We start from the raw sequence: 7,885 nt of genomic DNA on the forward strand, positions 1-7,885 counted from the left end.
TCAGCAGGAGGCATCAACCTGCCCTTCCAGGGCTCCTGTGCTATTATTGGTTTGGGGAGAGCTCTCAGGAAGCAAAATGTGAGCAGCAAGTTGCAATTAGAAGTGAAAAGCTATTCATACTGTCCTTGTTTTTTTCACACATAATGTTTGCAGCACTTTCAGAAAGACGTCTTCCTGTGAGAGGCTGAGTGAGAACAATGTGTAAATGAAGTGACTGGCAGAGATGGGGAAGGGCGGGCGGGGGTGGGGGGGTGACTCAGCCAGCAGGTTGCATGGGACGCTAGCTTAATTGGAGCAGGGGACATTTCCACTCTTGTTTTCTGGCCGCATGAACACTCCAGGCCCTCGAGGACTCTATCTGGTGCTGGTGCCAGGTGGAAACACAGCAAATGCTGAGAGGCCCCTGCAGCTTTCTGACTGTTTCCCTGTGGACTAGCCTTGGTCTAAGCAAATAACTGAAAAGAGGTGGGCAGACTTCTTACCAGTAACTAATGTATTGCCAAAATAGCAACGCTCCTTCACTTGTGTTTTCATTTTCTAGCCTTTCTTCCCTTTTCTTCAAATGGAGAAGACCAGAGATTCCATGGTAGCAGAGGCACAGTCTCGCTCACCACTCTGGGCCCAGCACCTTCCTAGCACAGAGTAAGTGCACGTGTTTCAGTTGTTAAACACAGGTGCCAAAGGTCACCTTCTAGCCCTCTCCGCTGCACAGTACAGCTTGTTCCAATGAAAAGGCAAACTCATCCTAGGCGCCCGCTTTACAGCAACTTGGACAGCACTCACGCAAGATCTGCTGGTCCTGATGCTGGTCCCTGAGATTGAGTTGGTGTCAAAGACATCAAAGTCTTCCTTCCTTGCAGTAGGAAGGATAGTGTTGATAAGAAAGCAGAACGCTTCAGAAGCATCATCTTGGGCTAATTAAGATGAAATGAAATGAGCTATTTGCACAGTTCTTCTTTGCTGAATAAGTGGTTCTTTTCTAAGGCGGGTCAGTCTGACACTGGGGAATGCACCCATGGAATGTGTGGCTGAGGAAGTAAACACCTGGGGAACATGAAAGGTGTGCTATTCTCTTTTTGAGCAAGAATAAAACACGAGGAAGCAAAATGCTGCTTGTTAATTATGCCTGGCTTTTTCTTTCTATTTTCCTATGGATTATTCTTACAGTTTTCTTCTGTAAACAGGTTCATCATACAACAATGCACCAAGGCTATACTTTCTTTGGTTTCTGTTGTCCCAAGGAATACAGTCTTATTCTATTGTATTTTTATCTTTGTTTCTTGGTAGGAATAATCTTAGCGTTTCCCTTGTACTAGTATGGTGGTGTATTTCTTGATTTCTTCCAAGTGTCTGCCCAATGTTTAGAGTATATCTATTCAATTATGCAGTGATTTTCTGCCATCAAGTCAGATAATACCTATTGAGTACCTTTTTATGCAAGGTAACAGGCTAGACCCTGTCAGTTTAAAGAGACATTAGAGAGCTCTCCACGTTCTTTGACATCAGTGCCTGGTTTTGAAATGTTCAAGGTAGATGTCGAGTCAACTCAGTCTGTTCTACTTTAACATCAAAATAACCATCAGGACTATGAGGCAGGGTGTTTAGTGACATTGTAGGTGCCATTGTGAAATGTCATTTTGAAAGGGACATCAATACAGTTTTCCTTTCCTAGGAAAAATCCTCCAGGAAGATCATGCTGTATTGGAAAAGGGAATCAAGCGTCACCCCATCCACAACAGTTCTATGGCCAGTCCCCACTGAGCATTTACCTTCCCCAATATGTCCCTCTAGCATCTGGAAACTCATCCTATTTTCCTCTCTCCAGTGTCTAAAAAGGTATGCTGTAAAGCAGGACATAGGATTAGGAACCTGTGCTCGTTATAGAAGGTAAAGACAGTTTTCCTCCCTTCCTCCCACCTTTCCATCCACCTGCTCTATGTTACCTTTGTCTGCTTCCTATATTCAGGGATCTGTGTGTAGACGTTATTTAATCCTTACCAATCTAAATATGGATATAGAATCTTCATTTCTAGGGATAAGAAAACAAAGTTTAGTCTTGGGCGTGTTCTCTAGGAACCAGATGCCAAGATGGAGTTAAAGTACAAGAGATTTATTGGAGGTAACACCTGGGAAAGATAAAGGGGAGAGCAAGCAGGCTGAGGCAGAGGAAGCTTTCAGAGCACCTTGCGAGTCTGACACCTGTGAAAGGAAAGGGTGAAGGAAGGAGGATGGCATAGAAGGAGCCTCCGGTTGCAGTGCAGCTCTGGGCAAGTCTCCAGCACATAGATTGCTGTAAGTAGTCCGATGCTGGGCAAAAATGCCAGATCCTGGTAACTTGGCTGTGCCCCACTATCGGCTGGGGGCTGCTTGGGGACTGTGTGATCTCAGTATAAATGCTACAGCAGATCCCAAAGGCACTGCAGTTGGAGGGTTTCAGGTACCTGCACTCCTCACAGCTGAATGGCAGGTTGTTTTCTTGAAGGGAAATCTGAGCCCTGCACAACTATGGCAACCACAGTTACTTAATGCCTTGGAGGGAGCTGAGATGTGAACCTAAACCTAACAAAGGCTTTGCCTCCCCACGTGGGGGGAACATTAATGTCAGCAGCCACGTAGCCTTTTCCAGTTTTCTTCTGTGTGGCCTCCTTTACTGCACAGTAGATTTACTCACCTGAGTAAATTGGTTTTAAGTAGTTAAACCTCTGTTGGGTTTGGAATTCCCTGTGACCACATAATTCTGTGAGTCTTCAAGTTTCTTAAACCTGAGAGGTAGAGAGCTAGGTGGATTAAAACAAAGAGGGATTTTATTTATAAAGTAGATATCTCATTTCCCCAGTCAGGTTATTTCTTATATATTGGCCCCTGCCTTAGGAAGTTTAAAATTAGTAATTAATTATCTACTGTCAGATTGTACTTTAAGGTGGGAGTGGGGGAGGAGTGCTCTAGGCAGCACAAAGAGTTGGTTAAACCAAACCCTCCTTCCTCCCTCCCTTCCTTCATATATATATATATATATATAACAGATAACATTGTATCACTTTGGGGTGTATAACTTAATCATTTGATATACGTTTATATTGCAATATGATTATTACAACAAGTTTAGTTAACACCCATCACCCCACATAGCTGCAAATTTTTTTTTCTTGTGATGAGAACTCTTAAGATCTATTCTCTTAGCAACTTTCAAATATACAATACAGCATTGTTAACTATAGTCACCATGCTCTATATTACATTCCCAGGACTTATTCATCCTATAGCTAGAAGTTTGTACCTTTTGACCACAATCACCCATTTCCCCCACCCCCCAATCACCCCCCTCTGGCAGCCTCTAATCTGTTCTCATATTTATGTGAGTTCAGTTTTTTAGATTCCACATATAGATGAGATAATATATTGTCTTTCTCTGACTGATTTATTTCACCTATTATAATGCCCTCAAGATCCATCCATGTTGTCACAAATGGCAGGATTTCTGTCTTTTTTATGGCTGAGTAATATTCCTGTGTGTGTGTGTGTGTGTGTGTGTGTGTGTGTGTGTGTGTGTGTGTGTGTGTGTGTGTGTACACACACCACATCATCTTTTTCTGTTCATCTGTTGATGGATACTTAGATTGCTTCTATATTTTGGCTACTGTAAATACTGTTGCCATGAACATGGGGGTGAAGATATCTTTTTGAGATAGTGATTTCATTTCCTGCAGATAAATACCTACAAGAGGAATCGCTGGATCATATGGTAGTTCTATTTTTCCTTTTTTGAGGAAACTCCATACTACTTTTAATAGTGGCTACACCAATTTGCATTCCTACCAAGAGTGTACAAGGACTCCTTTTCTTCACATTCTCACCAACACTTGTTATTTCTTATTTTTTTGATGATAGCCATTCTAACTAGTGTGAGATGATATCTCATTGTGGTCTTGATTTGCATTTCCCTGATGATTAGTGACATTGAGTACCTTTTGATGTACCTGTTGGCCATTTGTATGTTTTCTTTGGAAAATTGTCTATTCAGATCATCTATCCATTTTTAATCAGGTTTTTAATTTTTTTGATATTCAGTTGTATAATTTATTTTTTTTAGATATTAACCTCTTCTCAGATAAATGATGTGAAAATATTTTCTCCCATTCCACAGGTTGCCTTTTCATTTTGTTGATAGTTTCCTTTGCTGTATAGAAGTTTTAAAGTTTGATGTAGTCCCACTTGTTTATTTTTGCTTCTATTGCTTTTGCTTTGGGCGTCAAATAAAAAAAAAATCCTTGTTGAGACCAATGTCATGGAGCTTACCCTCTGTGTTGTCTTCTAGGATTCTTATGATTCCAGGTCTTAGATTCAAATTTGTATCCATTTTGAGTTCATTTTTATGTATGGTGTAAGATAACGGTCAAATTTCATTCTTTTGCATATGGCTGTCCAATTTTCCCAACACCGTTTATTGAAGAGGTGGCTGTCTTTTCCCCGTTATATATTCCTGACTCATTTGTCATAAATTGGCCATTTATATATGAGTATTTCTGGGCTCTCTATTCCATTCAGTTGATCTACATGTCTGTTTTTATTCCAATACCATACTGTTTCAATTACTATACCTTCGTAATATGTTTGAAATTGAAATCAGGGAGCATGATGACTTCAGCTTTGTTCTTCTTTCCCAAGATTGCTTTGGCTATTCGGGGTCTTTTGTGGTTCCATTCTATTTCTGTGAAAGGTGCCATTGTAATTATGGTAGTGATTGCATTGACTTTGTAGATTGCTTTGGGTAGTATGGATATTTTAACATTAATTCTTCCAATCCATGGGCACAGAATATCTTTCCACTTATTTGTGTCTTCTTCAATTTCTTTCATTAATGTCTTATAGTTTTCAGTGTGTAAATCTTTCACTCCTCTTGGTTAAATTTATTCCTAAGTATTTTATTCTTTTTGTTGCAATTATAAATGGTATGTTTTCTTAATTTCTCTTTGTGATAGTTCATATCAGTGTACAGAAACATAACTGATTTTTGTATAATGATTTTGTATCATGCAAATTTACTGAATCCTTTTATTAGTTCTAACAGTTTTATTGAAGTCTTTAGGGTTTTCTGTATAAAATATCATGTCATCTGTAAATAGAGAGACTTTTACTTCTTCCTTTCCAATGTGGATGCCTTTTATCTCTTTTTCTTGCCCAATTGCTCTGACTGGGACTTCCAGTACTATGTTGAATAAAAGCGGCAAGAATGGACATCCCTGTCTTGTTCCTGATCTGAGAGGGAAAGCTTTCAGTTTTTCTTCACTGAGTATTATGACAGGTTTGGGTTTGTCATATATGACCTTTACTATGCTGAGGTATTTTCCCTCTATATCTACTATGTTTAGAGGTTTTATCATAAATGAATGTTAAATTTTGTCAAATATTTTTTGCTGACATTTTTGAGATGATCATATGATTTTTACCCTTCATTTTGTTAATGTGGTGTATCACATTGATTGATTTGCAGATGTTGAACCATCCTTGCATCACTGGAACAAATCCTACTTGATCATGGTGTATGATTCTTTTAATGTATTGTTGAATTCAGTTTGCTAATATTTTTTGAGGATTTTTGCATCTATGTGCATCAGGGATATTGACTTATAGTTTTATTTTTTCATGATATCCTCTTCCAGTTTTGGTATCAGGGTAATCCTGACCTCAGAAAATAAGTTTGGAAGTGTTCCCTACTCTTCTATTTTTTGGTATAGTTTAGAAAAGATTGGTATTCTTCTTTAAACGTTCAGTAGAATTCACCAGTGAAGCTGTCTGGTCCTGGACTTTTTATGTTGGGAGGTTTTTGATTACTGATTTTATGACCTAACTAGCAATTGGTCTGTTCAGATTTTCCATTTCTTCATGATTCAGTCATGGTAGGTTGTATGTTGTAGAGTTTATCCATTTCTTCTAGGTTGTCCAAACTGTTGGTACATAATTGTTCCTAGTAGTCTCTTATGATCCTTTGTATTGCTATGGTATCAGTTATAACATCTCCTCTTTCATGTCGGATTTTATTTGAGTCCTCTCTCTTTTTTCCTTGGTGAGTCTAGTTAAGGGCTTGTCAATTTTGCTTATCTTAAAAAACAGCTCTTAGCTTCCTTGATCTTTTCTACTGTTTTTTTTTAGTCTCTGTTTATTTCCACCTTGATTTTTCTTCCTTCCTTCCTTCTATTAACTTTGGGCTTCATTTGCTCTTCTTTTTCTAGTTCCTTGAGGTGTAAAATTAGGTTGTTTATTTGAGGTTTTTCTGGTTTCCAAAATGTAGGCAATGGGACTCCCCTGGAAGTCCAGTGGTTAAGATTCCATGCTTCCCAGCTCATGCAGCTCAATATCAAAAAAACAAACAACCCAATCCAAAAATGGGCAGAAGACCTAAATAGACATTGCTACAAAGAAGATATACAGATGGCCAACAAACACATGAAAGAATGCTCAACATCATTAATCATTAGAGAAATGCAAATCAAAACTACAATGAGATATCATCTCACACTGGTCAGAATGGCCATCATCAAAAAACCTAGAAACAATAAATGCTGGAGAGGGTGTGGAGAAAAGGGAATCCTCTTGCACTGTTGGTGAGAATGTAAACTGATACAGCCACTATGGAGAACAGTATGGAGTTTCCTTAAAAAACTACAAATAGAACTACCGTACGACCCAGCAATCCCACTACTGGGCATGTACCCTGAGAAAACCATAATTCAAAAAGAGTCATGTACCACGATTTTCATTGCAGCTCTATTTACAATAGCCAGGACATGGAAGCAACCTAAGTGTCTATCAACAGATGAATGGATAAAGAAGATGTGGCACATATATACAATAGAATATTACTCAGACATAAAAAGAAACGAAATTGAGTTATTTGTAGTGAGGTGGATGGACCTAGAGTCTGTCATACAGAGTGAAGTAAGTCAGAAGGGGAAAAACAAATACCATGTGCTAACAAATACATATGGGATCTAAGAAAAAAAATGGTCATGAAGAACCTGGGGGCAAGATGGGAATAAAGACACAGACCTACTAGAGAATGGACTTGAGGATATGGGGAGGGCGAAGGGGAAGCTGGGACAAAGTGAGAGAGTGGCATGGACATATATACACTACCAAATGTAAAATAGATAACTAGTGGGAAGCAGCCACATAGCACAGGGAGATCAGCTCAGTGCTTTGTGACCACCTAGAGGGGTGGGATAGGGAGGGTGAGAGGGAGGGAGATGCAAGAGGGAAGAGATATGGCGATATATGTATATGTATAACTGATACACTTTGTTATGAAGGAGAAAATAACACACCATTGTAAAGCAATTATACTCCAATAAAGATGTTAAAAAATTAAAAAAAAAAAAAAAAGATTCCATGCTTCCACTGCAGGGGGCATAGGTTCGATCCCCAGTCAGGGAACTAAGGTCTTGTATGCCATGTGGCACAGCCTAAATAAATAAAGGCATTTATCAGTATGAACTTCCCTCTTAGAACTGCTTTTGCTGAGTCTCATAAGTTTTCATATGTTGTAGTTTCATTTTCATTTGTCTCAAGGTATTTTTTATTTCTCTTTTGATTTCTTCTTTGACCCGTTCGTTGTTCAGTAGCATGTTGTTTTATCTCCATATATTTGTAAATTATTATTTTTTCTTGTAATTGGTTTCTAGTTTTATACATTGTGGTCAGAAAAGTTACTCAGCATGATTTCAATCCTCTTAAATTTTTTTTTTTTTTTTTTAACATCTTTATTGGGGTATAGTTGCTTTACAGTGGTGTGTTAGTTTCTGCTTTATAACAGAGTGAGTCAGTTATACATATATATATGTTCCCATATCTCTTCCCTCTTTGTCTCCCTCCCTCCCACCCTCCCTAT

General features: G+C 38.7%; 1 protein-coding gene across 1 annotated transcript in view; it reads left to right on the forward strand.

The window, feature by feature from the left end:
* MYH15 (myosin heavy chain 15) overlaps positions 1-7,885 on the forward strand; it is a 187,605-nt gene that overhangs the window by 161,946 nt on the left and 17,774 nt on the right.

Source organism: Lipotes vexillifer, unplaced genomic scaffold (genome assembly GCF_000442215.2).
Source record: "Lipotes vexillifer unplaced genomic scaffold, Lipotes_vexillifer_v1.1 scaffold946, whole genome shotgun sequence".
NCBI lineage: Eukaryota > Metazoa > Chordata > Mammalia > Artiodactyla > Lipotidae > Lipotes > Lipotes vexillifer.